The sequence below is a fragment of the Cibotium barometz genome, chromosome 57 (genome assembly GCF_041138505.1).
Source record: "Cibotium barometz isolate CiBa-2024 chromosome 57, ASM4113850v1, whole genome shotgun sequence".
Classification (NCBI taxonomy): Eukaryota; Viridiplantae; Streptophyta; class Polypodiopsida; order Cyatheales; family Cibotiaceae; genus Cibotium; species Cibotium barometz.
In genome coordinates this window covers 2,461,681-2,476,479 of record NC_141102.1, presented here as the reverse complement: position 1 = coordinate 2,476,479, position 14,799 = coordinate 2,461,681, and positions in this window count along the sequence as shown.

Here is a 14,799-nt window from a genome sequence, read left to right as displayed (position 1 = left end):
ACACGTTACCATTCATCGAACAAGTAGTAGGCAAGGAGGTTATAGCTTCCTTGATGGGTTCTCAGGCTATAACCAAGTGGAAATAGACCCAAATGATTAATATAAAACTGCGTTTGCCATAGAGTGGAGAACTTATGCATACAGGTTATGCCATTCAACCTATCCAATGCCCTTGGCACTTTCCAAAGGCTTATGTGCATAGCATATAAGGAATACCTTAGGGAGTTCCTTGAAGTTCTCATGGATGACCTTTATGTAAATTCCAAATGGAAACCACATCTATGGTGCCTTAGAAAGATACTGTAAAAATGTAAATTATATCAACTATCCCTCAATCTACCAAAAGCCAATTTTGGGTGAGGCATGGAATAATACTAGGGCACATTGTTTCCGAACATGGCATCTCCACTGATGAGACATAAGGTGAAGCTAATTCTTTAGCTTCCCCCCACCTACTAACTCCAAGGGCATCCAACATTTCATTGGACATGTTAGATAATATAGTTAGAAGATTTATAATCCTATATGCCGACATAGCAAGACCCTTTTGTATGGGCTACTTGTCATCTTTGTGTGGACGGATGAGTGTCGAAAGGCCTATGACACTCTCAAGAAAGCCCTAACAAGCACACCAATTCTACAATCACCCAACTGTGATATCCTTTTCAATGTGCACATAGATGCCTTGGCTTTTATAATTGGTTGCATTTTGGCACAACCAGGAGGATAACATGGATTTCCCTGTTAGCTTTGCTAGCTAGCTACTAGCAGCAGTTGAATGATGCTAAACAAAACTACAATACCATGGAACGAGAAGGACTTTTGATGGTCTATTTGTATTTGAGCTAGGCATCTTCTTAGATGCAGTATTGATAGGGATTATAGAATATAGGTCATATAGGGGCACCATTGATGGAGATAGACTATGCCTATAGGGACTACATTAGATACCTTGAGGATGCCATGGATGATACCACTCTTTTCTCTTGTGTGGATTTGTTATCTATGTTCGATGTTGATGATCATGCTTCTATTTTGGATCATCATACACTTGTATCTGGTCTTGCACATGAGGATGTGTTACATGGATCCTTCCCACATGATATTAATGGCCAACTCTTCACAAAGATTTCTTCGAATATTATAAGAGATTGTGATTCCTATACATATCTCTCCCTCTAAACATGCAACTGGGGTCATGGGATTATATGGAAGCCTTCCCATATATAAGTCGCTTCTTATTTTAAGCTACCTTGTTAGACGTGATTACCTTGAATTACTCGTGTATAGTTTTTTAATTATTTTTCAAGCTTCTCATCATTGGAAGCCTTTGGTTGGTTTCCTTGGTGCAAATAATGCTCACCCTCTAATTTTTAGTCAGAAGGGTATAACATTAGGAGTTGGTCCAAAATGCTCATCCCAAACTGTTGGATTAAACTACACCAAAATATCCTTTATGACATGAGGGAACAAGGGAATAAGGTTCATAATCATTTTATCCATATAAAAGCACTAGTAGATGAGTTAAAAATCAGAGCTCATGGGTTATGGAGAGGTGGAGAGATTCTAGGCTTTTGGAGGAGGTTTAGGAGAAGATGTAGGAGATGCCTCCTAGGTTCATGCCCACAAGTTCCTTCAGTGAATCAATGTAGCCATGATGTCTATTTAAGAGGCAACTCAGCTAATACAATGTGTGCATGATTATACTAATCACACCTATGATGCTTATGTTAATCCATATCTTAATCTTCTTAGCTTAAGTGTTTCATTATGCTTCACCGTGTTTCTTCTTGATCATTATGAACCACCATAATTCTTTCAATTGGTATTAGAGCCATCTAGGTCAAGTGATTATATCTCCATTATGTTTATCATTATCATAATTAGCCATAATCACTAGTTTAATCATGTTTTATCTAGTTTTCCTCTCTCTGTGAGACCTATCTGTAGTGTAGGCTTGATTACTCCCACTACACACAATCATTAGTAGATTGTTCCTAACAAAAAGGTGTACACACAGACTAGAACAATTAAAGAAACTTGACGTCATTGCCAACGAGAAGCTCTACATCTTCTGCAACCAGATTTGGGCAAGGTGTGTCTTGGCTTGTTGTCCCACCAGCGCTTAGTGGTCACATAGCTTGCATAAGCATGCATCCTACTTGGCAAAGTGACAACTAGGGAATAAGTCATCTCCTAACCCATATGGCCACATCTAGTCCACCACCATATACCAGGGTCTAAGCTAGAAACTTTTCGGTGCTCGGGTGCTTGGGTGCTCTCACAATAGTAGCTTTTCCTTCATATAGGGGGCCTTGCAAAATAGAGCACATCCATCACCCACCGCCACCAGTAAACAACATGAGGGTGGAGCATTGGGTAAATGCTTTTCTAATAAATTCTACCTAGTTTTTCACGGCTGAAAATATTATGTTTTCTAATACTTAGAGATAATGTTATGTAGAGGTTGGTCCTTTATTAGAGGAAGGCTTTTACATGACCACATCTTGCTACTTTGACCAATTTTTATGCATGTGACTATTTTGAGATGTTCATGGCATGATTATCTCACCTAGTTTTTCACGTATAAACTCCTCAATTCTTGTCACTATTGTCTTTGATGATGTTAGAGGGGTTCCCCAAACTCCCTAAGTAATATGTATATATTAAAGGCTTCCTCTTAAGCTACCTTGCTGGATGTGCTTATCTTGAGTTACTTAGGTATATAGATTCTCAATAATTTTCTAAGCTTCTTATCATTAGCAAACCTCCGGTTGGTTTCCTTAGTGTAAATAATGCTCACCCTCTAATTTTTATCTAGAAGGGTATGTATAACAGTAGGAGCTTTTTGAGTTCATTCTTTGAAAATTTTATTTCCTCCTTCATTCAATTTTTGTGAAGCTATTGTCTAGCCCTATACGTAATTTTGATACTACTAGCACTAATCCTAAGTCTACCATCTCTAGCTTAGTTGCCAAAATGATCATAAGTTCATTTGTCTCCTTGATTTTCAGATTTCACAAAATCGTCAATTGTCATGGGTTTTTTGTTGTGACCCCATCAGCAAGCTTGACTATTAGACTATCTTTAAAAGAAGAAAAATACCTCATTGACCTACTCACATAATTCCAAGATTGTTTGCAAGAGAGAGAGAGAGAGAGAGAGAGAGAGAGAGAGAGAGAGAGAGAGAGAGTTAGCGAGAGAGAGAGAGAGAGAGATTGTTAGTCATAATCTCTATTGGAAATACTCATTATTTTATTTCAAGATATTTTATTTTGGATGTCTCTTTTATTTATATAATTTACCATGATTAATGTGTTTAATCAAGCTGTGTGTGCTGGTATGATATTGTGAGGAATTAATGTGTTTAATCAGCTATGTGCACTAACTAATATTATTTTAAATGTAGCCGAAGAATGAGTGGCAGATTATGTGTTGATTCGCAGGTGGAACATGTGTTGGACCATTATGAGATATTTTGGAAGGCATGCGAACGCCTTTAATGGTTGCACATTTAAGCATCTATATTTTTATAAGGCTAAGGTCTCATACCTTTGTACATACCAAATAATATTTTATACTATTTGATATGTAAGGCTAAGGCCTTATACCTTTGTACATACCAAATAGTATTTTATACTTTTGCTAGGCCCAAGACTTTATATTTATCCTTGCTATATTTTTGTAAAGCTTACACGTTCATAAAACTCAAAAGTACTTGTGCTTTGTTTTTGGAATTAACTTTTTGGAAAGCAAGCGCTTTTTCTAATACATATAAATATAGGAGAGTGGTATAACTCTACCTACGGGAGATTCAACCCACTCTTATGTCAACGGTGCCCTCTACTCTATCTCTCTCGTTTATTTTATTTGGTTTATTAAGGTTTATGCTTTCAATTTGTGCAAGTATATGTTATGCTCTAATTTTGTGTTAAGAAATCAGAGTTTTCTTCTCCTAATGTCTTAACGTCTTGACAGCGGTATCAAAGCTTTGAAGACCACTAAGGAGAAGGATTTTATACTTTTGGTAGGCCCAAGACTTTATATTAATGCTTGCTATATTTTTGTAGAGCTTGCATGCTCATAAAACTCAAAATCACTTGTGCTTTGTTTTTGAAATTATCTTTTTGGAAAGCAAGTGCTTTTTCTAATGCATATAAATATGGGAGAGTGGTACAAGGGCCACACTCTACCCAGGGGAGATTCAGCCCACTCATGTGTTAACGGTGACCTCTACTCTATCTCTATCTTATTTATTTTATTTGGATTATTAAGATTTATACTTTCAATTTATACAAGTATATGTTATGTTCTAATTTTTGTATTGAGAAATTAGAGCTTCTTTCTCCTAGTATCTTAAGGTCTTAACAATGGTATCAGAGCTTCGAGGATTACTCAAGGAGAAGGATTTTTGAAAGAAAAAAATAAAAATGAAGGTCTATGCAATTTATTTGGTGTAAAGAAGGTCAAAGGTTTGATTTTTAAGAATTACTAAAGCTTCAAACAAATCAAGGAGAAATATCATGAGAAAAAGAAAGGCCTATAAAAACAACAAGGGTACAAGTGTGCAGACAAATAGAGGATATCATCAAAGATCTAAAGAATAAAGAGAAGAAGGCTATAAAAACTTTTGGGCAAAGGTTGAATGGTTTATGGAAAATTTTGAGCCATTGGATCAAGAACAAGATCAAGGGCTAGAGTCCAATATCAACTTTTTTAGAACCACCTTTGCAAAAACCAAATCCACTCCTCTTTTTAAAAACCACCTTCTTCAATTATCAATCCCTCAAGAATCCAGTCATATGGATGTGATCAGCATGGCCAGAGCTCTAACCTTCATAGAGAATTTGCATAATCAAGGGCCTATAATCTCTTCATCGTTTTTTCAAAAAAAAAAAAGATTTCTATCGTGTGTGTCCATGAATTTATTTTTTCAATCTCTCTTTCTTTTTTGTGCACAACTGGCCGTCTTCTTTTTTTTTTCTTGCTCTCTCAATTTACGCCCAACCTGTCGTGTAATAGAGTAGCAACTTCAATAGTTAGCTTAGGTTTATGGTCAGAGGGCTTAAGTATAAAAGGGGCTTAAGTATAAAAGGGGCTCATGGACTCTCATAAAGGTTGTAGCCACCATGGTTCTCATGGATGGAGGAGAGGATGCTAAGGAGTCTCACCACCACGAAGTTGAAGAGTTTAAGAACTATCATGAAGGAACACAAGTTGAAGAGTCACATGAGGATCACTCTTTCATAAAAGAGGGTGCTGCATTTCCATTTGACCCCGGTGGTTGGAATAATGGACACATTGTGGATGACATGACATTTCAAAAGGATACATTTTATTTGACGCTGGTAGTGAGATTCATCTATGGGAGAGTTGTTCACATTTTAGTGGATTTACCTATGGATGAGGCTACATGGCAACCACTTTCTTATGTGCAACAACAAGGTCTATTATGTGAGGATGTGGTTTGACCATTTGACATACATTATATGGGCTTTTATGACTCCTACAATGGAAGATCTGCATTCTAGAATTTTTTGGACAGTGCAAAGGCATTTTTGGGAGTCTTTTGGTGATCTCAATGAGCTCTAATGGTTACTATGATGGTATTTTATGATATGTAGGTATCATGCACACGTCATTTAGGACTCATTTTGAAGTGTTTTCATGAGATATTTACGAGTGGTTTCGACATTGACATGGGTTGTCGTAACACTCCACTATGCTTCAAGAGCACTTATTTCATGATTGGAGGGTCTATTTCTACATTGATTATGCTATGGATGCATGGAATCTATTTAGGGTTCATACTAATTAGACATGGCTACTTTTTGAGGCCCTACCATTGTCTTGTACATATGATGGAGCCCTCTCTTCTCATTGATGTATATGGGAGATATGGCAATTGTACACATGATAGATCTTGAGAACAAAATTTTTGGGGAAGGGATGGTTTTTAATGGAGTAGCAAATTTAATCGTTAGCTTAGGTTTATGGTCATAGGGCTCAAGTACAAAAGGGACTCATGGACTCTCATTTGTATCTTTTGATTATATGACTTTTGGAATTGTACATTGGAGCCTAGAGGTACCATACCTTGGCTTATAGAAGGCTATTTTCATCCTTTGGTGAAAGGCTAAATCACTTAGGCATTGTGTATGATTTCTTGCTAATTGCATGTAATCAACATAATGATTTGTCCTAAATCTCAGCTTATGGTTACTTCATTTCACGCCGGCCATCCTTTTCTTTTCTGCCTTGCACCGGCCTCCTTTCCCCTCCTTGTGCCCAAATTCCCAGCGTTTCTTGTTGCTCCATGTCATATGGATCCCATGGTTGCACATTTGGTAGCCTGGATGGACTCTTTTGCCCTAGTATCTTAAGCAGTTGTTGTGGCCTCTGTAGTCATGCTAAAGCTAAATCCCCCTACACTACTTGTACCAAGGTCAGATATAGTGAAGCCAGATGGGATAGTGGGTCTCCAAGCTATTCCAAACACACCAAAGTTAGTGTTTTGTAAGTTGGCCAAGCCAAAAGACTGAAATAGTTGGTCTCAACAACCATTCCCGTTGTGGTTCTAGGAAGGATTACTCCTTCCTCTCTACAAGATTAATGCTTCTCATTCTTGCGCCAAACTTGTTAGCATACATATCGGGAGCAGATGTCTCCATGCTTGGTCTTTCTTGCTAACGGTCTCTCACTTTGCTAGTCGGTTTGATGAGTGTTTGACTCCCACTCCTTAGTTGGACCACCTGTGATTATATTTCTAATAACATCTACAAAGCTCCTTTGAGTAGTTGTAGGTGAAACATGCACTCCAACTTCTTAGACCATACGTATCTTTAAAGAGATAGGTTCCCAACAAGAATAGGCCACACAAGCTAGCATCCTCTCTATTGCTCGAATGCTCAGTTTCTATGGTCGCTTGCTCCTGTGGGGTTCCACCAGGGATTGTGAAGCATGTAGAGATTCCTCTTGAGAGGGTGCTCTTGGTCTAGCATCGTTCGAGCCATGCTTCTTAAGCGTGGGATTGAGTCCAAAAATCTTACTTAACCTCGTGTTCATGTTAGGGGGTGATCAGCTAAGAGCACCCCTCCTATTGACACAAGTTAAGCAATGACCCTGGATATTCTAGATTCAACTAATTTTTTTACTTTTTTATCTCTGTTAGGCTTGTGAATGTGTTCACAAGTTGAGTACGTGCATTCTGAGTAGGTACGTACATGACTAAGTGAATTGGGAACATGCATGGCCAAGTCCTAGTTAGAGCTATGAACATGCGTTCACAACTCTTGGAACATGCATGGGGAACTGAGAACATGTGTGGCCAAGTGAAATCTATGGAGCTATGAACATGCGTTCCGAGTTAGGAATGTGTGTGGCTAGGGATTTATGAATGCACGTGCATTCATACGTGGTAATGTGCATTCATACGTGGGAATGTGTATTCCTACTTTGGCACATAAGTATGGAATTCTGAATGGTCTACCACTTACAATGGTGGAAATTAGGGCCATGTGATGGTCAATTTTCAATCGTTTTTATCATTATTACGAGCATTTATATGAGGAATATTTTTTGACCCCTTCCTTAATGAGAATATTATGCAAATTTTCTCTATCACACTTGCGAACGTGTGCAGTTTTCAATCATTTTTATCATTACAAGCATTTATATGAGGAATATTTTTTGACCCCTTCCTTAATGAGAATATTATGCAAATTTTCTCTATCACACTTGCGAACGTGTGTACCCAAGACTAGTCGAGTACGTATGCAAGTAGAGCAGAGGGCAATTTTCTATGTTTTGGCCTAAAAATCCATTTTTTGCTCTCTCTAATTACTCTTTAATGGTGAATATTTTTAGGTTTTTAATTTAATAACACGCTTGGGATTTTCCTAGCCTACCTAATAATGTGGACAATGCATCCTAATGGTGTTTATACAAAGATTAATGATGTGATTAAGTTCTAAAATGAGCAAAAACATAGAAAATCGCTAATGCAAGAAGGAATCAATCAAAATCAAAGGAAATAGAGTTAGAAACTTACTTATAGCCATGCAACTTGAGCTCGAAGGTTTACTCCATGCTTTATTGCATTAAGATAATCCAAATAAACAACAAAATATCAACAAACAAATGTTGAAATTGGTTGATTTGCACTCCAATCTGGCTATGATAATACTCCAAATGCAAAGCTACACCTAATAATTTTGTTTAACACAGGTACTAAATCTAAATGACAATCTAGACCAATTGGAACGAATGGCATCATAGAACATAACATAATTCCTACAATATAGGATAAGATAATTTTAGGAAGACATTAGAATTGGGAAGGAAATCTTGGGATGAGAAAAGTCATAAGCCAAAGCACTTCCCCGCAGTAGTGCCAAAGATGTTCACGAGAGAAACTCTCAAGCCTCAAGCCATTCTAGGTAGAGTAATTCTCTTGTGGAAAGCTAATCACCCATAAAGAAGCTTTGCAAATGAGTGGGGAGTAAAGAGAGACAAAGCTATGGAAAGCTCCTCTTCTTCAATACCACGGTGAATGAAAGCATGAAAGGCTAATTTCCTAGCCTAAATGTACATCATCGGCATTACACGCATAAGCTTGGAGTTTGACTATCTTTTGGCATTACGTAAGTTGTAAGATCGGCGCTTGACCATCTTTCATTAGCATTACACAAGTCGTAAGTTTGGAGATATCCCATAATAGAGGTTGACTATTTTACTTCATCGACATTACACATCATAAGCTTGGTGTTTGACTATCTTCTGGCATTACATAAGTTGTAAGATCAGCGTTTGACCATCTTTTGTCAACATTACACAAGTCGTAAGTTTGGAGATTTCCCATAATAGAGGTTGACTATTTTACATGAAGCACATTGCACGGTATAAAAATAGGGCTTGAAGAAGTCACCACACTTGGAGTAATGTTAGCCAATGTGGTTAATAGTAATAAGTTTTGTACCAAGCCGAAGCTATAATACCATGTAAGAGGATATAATGTGCAGTGTATTAAAGAGAACACTCACACAATGAGGATCTTTCACAACACAAAAATTTAAAACTCAAATTGCACAATAGGAGAGATAGAGAAGAATATTGTGTTACTAAAGTGATATAATAGATGAAAAATCCCACACCCATGTGCTCCTGTGAAGGGAGCTTTGATGGCTAGTTTGGAATTTCTAATACATAGGCTGTATGCTAGTAAAAGCTAGGGAGTAAACTCACAATGATGACTGATGAACTATGTGGAGAGAAGGGACTAGCCAGGTATCTATATAAGCCTACTAACATGACTATGTAGGTCTGTGGTGATAGTCAATTCCACCGTCCATCGTGTAGACTAAGCACAAAAAGATGTACTAGAATTTCATACCAATATTCCCACCTCCCACAACCATCTGAGCTTATCTTGGGCCTTATTCGGGCCCAACAATGTCAAGATAAGGTGTCCAAGAGTAAAGTCTACCTACTCCATGTGTGGACCATTATGAGATAACGGTCCAATGTAGGATGTAGCATCTCTAAACCATATGGCCTCCTAGGCCACCTTCTCGTGTGAATATAAGAATGCCAGGTGCTTGGGCTACTCCACCATGGCTACTCCTCATAATGGGGGCCATACAAACATGAGCTAGCTCGTGTTGGTGTGCCTAGCCAATACAATATAAGGGTTGTATCAATATCCAACACGGTTATATAGGTGATAGGTTTTTCGTACCATTTAGGTTGCCATGGCCATGTCCTTCTGGAAAACTATATATATGGGCCCCACCTCCTCATTTCCTCACTTTCAGCTTTTAGTGTAACCAAACTCTTACAAATTTTTATTTCAAGCCTTCCTTTACTCCCATCCTCTATCATCCATGGCCGACACCTGGAAACTCCTCCATGGAGGTCCTCCACCACCCTACCCCCTCAAGAAGAAGCACCCAGGGCGGGACGCTTCGAGGAATACGCCTACTGCCCCACATAGCTTTCACATTTTGGGAAGCCATTGATGAATCAGCGGCCATACCATGCACTCTCTGATGAAGAACAACCATAAAGTGAAGCACAAGCTCCTTTATTTCACACGGCCATGCTACAGGGCTATTGCTACCGACCTTGTAGTCGTAGGACATCTGGAGCAGTTGGGGCTAGGAGGTCTACCAAACAATGGAGCCATGGGGACCGGATCTATATACCTGCCTATATTTTATCAAAACCTATGATGCTAACCTACACACAGGCAAGGTGCTCAACAATGATCAAAGAAGCCCTCTAGCTCTCCCGATTTGACTAGCCTTATGTGGAGCTAACCAACACCCCAAAATTGACCAAAGGCACTTACAAATGTGCAACAAACAAAGACGGGGTTGAATGGGCTAACATCACATAGAGGAGTTGGTAATACCAGTGAGGGCACTGCAGTTTCTTTTGACAACCAGATGGACATATAGGTATGATCATCCTTTCAGCATGTCTACATTGGCCAGGGTACACCAAGGGAAACCCGTGAATTGGGCTAAATATCTATGCAAGGAGCTCCATGCCATTTGCTCAAACCCACAAGGAAAGTTTGTAGCAACAACGACACTCCTAACAACAAAGTCATCTACCATACTGCCGGGTGGAAGGAGATTCCTAGGGCCATCTAGCTTGGTGGACAGACACAATACCCATTTCCCTACCTCCATTTCCATTCTCTCCCCACAACGCTGAGCCAAGGCCCTACACAAGAGGAGAAGGAAGCTCCAAAAGCAAGATGCAAGGCTACTGAGGAGGAGAGGTAGAAACATGATTTTTTTATTAGAATCTTTTTGAAACCTCGCGCCCCCGGATAGCTCAGCTGATTTCCCTCCTCGCTACACAAAAGCAAGCCTCTCCTCTCCTCACTCTACTCATTTTAACACGCTGGAGACTCTTTGATGGGCAAGAAAATGTAGCTTCCGGTCAATCCAAGCATATGCTGAAAGTGTACATGTAGTACATGGAGCAGTACCGAACTTTGCACTGGGGTTTTCTCATTACACAAATGATAGATTGTATTTACCGCCAATAGGAGGTGGCAGCCATGGCCCAAAAGGAAATGTTACTGGCAAAAGCTCAGGAGAGGCAGATGACCAAAGATTTGTACACCACTAATCTCAATAACCTCCACCTCCAGAACATGATCGATGAGGAGTAGCAGCTCAAGCAGACATTCTCCACCATCATAAAGTCTAGCAAGCTCAGGAAGCCACAAAAGGGGCCCACCACGACCTCTCTTTAGCTTAGGCTATCGCTAAGCCACTCCTAGCACCGCGCTACTACTGTAGAGAAGGCCCTCTCCCACATGACCTACAACTATATCCTCACCAAGCTCCCTCTCTCCAACATCGCCCTCCTACCTCCTCTCTTCTTCTTCCAAGGGCTTATTTCCTTCACCCACCACCCCAGATCTTCTACGAGCTCCCTACCCACCCTCTTCGGGCCACCCTCATTAGTTTGGTGCCACCTACTCTACTTCGGCCAACCAACAGAACCAACTAATCTCATCGACCTCTCAGTCCCTAATGGCTTGTGTCCATACCCCTACTCCCCACAAAGGACACTTGACGCTCTTTAACATCTTCACCATAGGGGTTGGCACATAGTCGATGCTGCATACTGCTCCCTCCACCATGATGAACTTCCTACGCACTTTGCAACCGGCATTCTCATCCTCTACCATAGGTGCCATGTATAGATGGAGGTAATGGAAGCCATAAGCATCATCTAGTTTGATGACTCGCACGTGACCTTCCCGAGCGGAGGCAAAGGCATTTTTTAGATCGCATGGCCCAGAAGACTTCGAAGACAAAGCTCATAGCAACGACCATGACGGCTATGATGGAGGAGACAACAAAACCAAGGGACACAACCACCTTCACCCCGGTCCCCCGCCACCCTCATCTCCCCCACATCAACCGTGCCAGCCGCCACCCCAGTCCCTCTCATCCAAGCACTAGCACCAAACCACCACCACCCCCATCTAGCACCTCAATCCTGCCCCTCTTCCCCTCCCAATCATCTCCACCACTCCGTTTTCCCACCCACCCCACCCCACCCCGCCTCCCTCACCTCCCTTCTTATCCTTGAATTTAGGCAAGCACAGAGCCTTAACAGATTTACCTTCAACATCAGCAAAGCCTCCCCACATGCTTCTTGCCAGCCTTGCCACCCACGGTCATTGCCCACCCCTCCACTCTCATCTCACTGACTAATCACCCCTCCCCCCACCTCTGGAAGAAGGCAAAATTACATCGTCGCCACCACTCGAGCATGAGGAATTTGACCCTCCACTCAATCCTCTCAACTCATGGGACCCTCACGACAGAATGGAGTTTGAGTGGGCCATCCAAATCCTACTCAGTCAACAACTTCAGGTGGCATCAATCACTTGCATCACTGATCGCATGGACATCGACGTCTTGCGTCCGTACATCGACGTGAAGCATCACACTTGGCAACGAGAGCACCTACCTCGACAATGAGGACACTACCATCAACCACCCACCATTGCTTGCCCCATCACTTTCAATCTCATGGGCGAGCAACCGGCCTGGAGGTGCCCCTATTTACTGAAGCCATTCATTTGGGAGACCTAGTGCAAGGCGTTGCACCCCCTTTGCATCAACCTAGAGTACATGCTGATCCAAAGAAGGTGGGCTTGGAACCTCTTGCATGAGGAGCAACAAAAGAACCCAAAGCTACAATTCAACTTTCTATGGTTCACTCCTCCGACGCCCGAGCAACCCTACATAGAAGAGACCATGATCAAGTGATTTCACGAGTTTATACAAAGATATGATCAGGTCCCATACCCAGCCGTGATAGCAATGATCAGATTCTTCAACTTGATCATCATACTATTGGAGGCATTCCTTGACTGGGACCACTAGCATGACGACACGGAGGGCTTGGCCTTCGACATCAATAAAGGGCCGACACTCAAGCAAATTTTTGGCTACTACAAGCGCATCATGTGGATGCCCGCCGCACTTCCTCGAGATGTTCGAAGACATGATGGAGACTACATTTTGGACAAGCTATCGAGTCTTCCATTGAGCAAACCCTAAAACCTACTCCTACCTCACACACTGCAACTTTATCCACACCTATTCGATCTACTACCACTAGATCTAGCCAGCTCCAAGGATTGACCTGAATTAGGGAGGGGGTATGTTAACCACTTTGGTTTACATTACTTTTCAAGCATGGCCACGCTCATTGTAACTTATCTTTTGTAACCACGCAAAGTGCTTAATGATAAAAGAGACATGGGATGACCGAGCTTGCGGCTTGTATAATGTTGGTCATAGGAAAGAGTTGTACATAGAGCTAGGAAGACTAGTTTGGGCCCCCAATTGTAAATGGGCGGCCAACCATTGTAAACTAAGAGCTCTTGTATATAAGACATTTTATGAAATATGAAAATCCCATTAGTCTCATTTGAGTTCTCTCTCTCTCTCTCTCTCTCTCTCTCTCTCTCTCTCTCTCTCTCTCTCATGATCTTGTGAATGCATACTTGCTTTATTGTTGCTTGCATGCTTGATTGTTATTGTGTGTGCTTGGCCTCTCCTCTCCCCTCTTTTTCTCTTTACCAAGGTCCCTATTGCATGCGTATGGCATGGAGTGAAGGTTGAGCTTTCCATAGCTCCCTCCTTCTTGCCCTCCTCTACCTAGTGTTAGCCATAGGCTAACCTAAGCCGTGGGGCCAACGTCGCAGCTAGACAGCTGCATGTTAGCACCGCCCAATGTTAGGGCCAGCCGAATGGTAGCTAGAGTACTGTATTACAAGAACGACGCTTCCTTAACACCCAGCTGGCACATCTTATCACAGTACTGATGGAGACTGCAAGCCAGATAATATAAAAGGATGAATCCTATGCTTTGTAAAAGTTGGTTGCCAATTGTATCATTTTCCTTTTTGGGTTGATATAAGCAAGATCGTTCTTTTTGTTCTCTCTCTCTTGTACATTCGTCTTCCTGTTACGTCTTTGTGTATTCATTTGCATTTCATATGTTATGGTCACTAGAGTTATCTGTTAAGTTATCGTGGCCTTGCATTGTTTATTAAGTAGTCAATCTAGTAGTTTTCAGTGATCTATGTGCCACATTTGTTTTTGTGTTAGATCTGTATTTATCTAGTGTATGCTGCATGCATAACCAGTGATTCTCAATAGGTTATTGAGGGAATAAGCGTTCATATTCCCTCGCCAACACTTTGGTGACCACGATGCTTTTTTGTTGTTTCTTATTGTTGCCATTTCGCTTGCTGGCTGATTGTCATTGTGTTTGAATCTTTTCTCCTTATTTTCAAACTTGTCCCTCATGTCAGCATGTGCAAGGCGCTACTTAGAGCGCAACCAAGCTCGGCAATTATTGTTTGCCAACCCTAAAGACCAACCCACCATATCTAAACTAGAACAACCCACATCCCACTCAAAAGAAGAACCACTCACCCCTACCACCCCGACCTCACCACCACTATTCATACCACCTCCACCACCACCCCCCCATGCCTATCTCCCTTCACTACCACAACATGATGCTGCAAGATCAGCTGGCTGTCAACGTAAAGTATCCCAAATTTTTTGAGAAATCCTCGATGATGCAGATGTTTACATCCTTATGTTTGACACTGTTTGGCGTGTCAATGTACTTTGCTTGGTTGTGACCAACACCTCAAAAAGGCTGCCTTTGATCCTACACTCCAAAAGAGTGCAGCTCTTTGGGTTGCTCATCAGTATGAGTACGCCCATTTTCCCACTTATGATG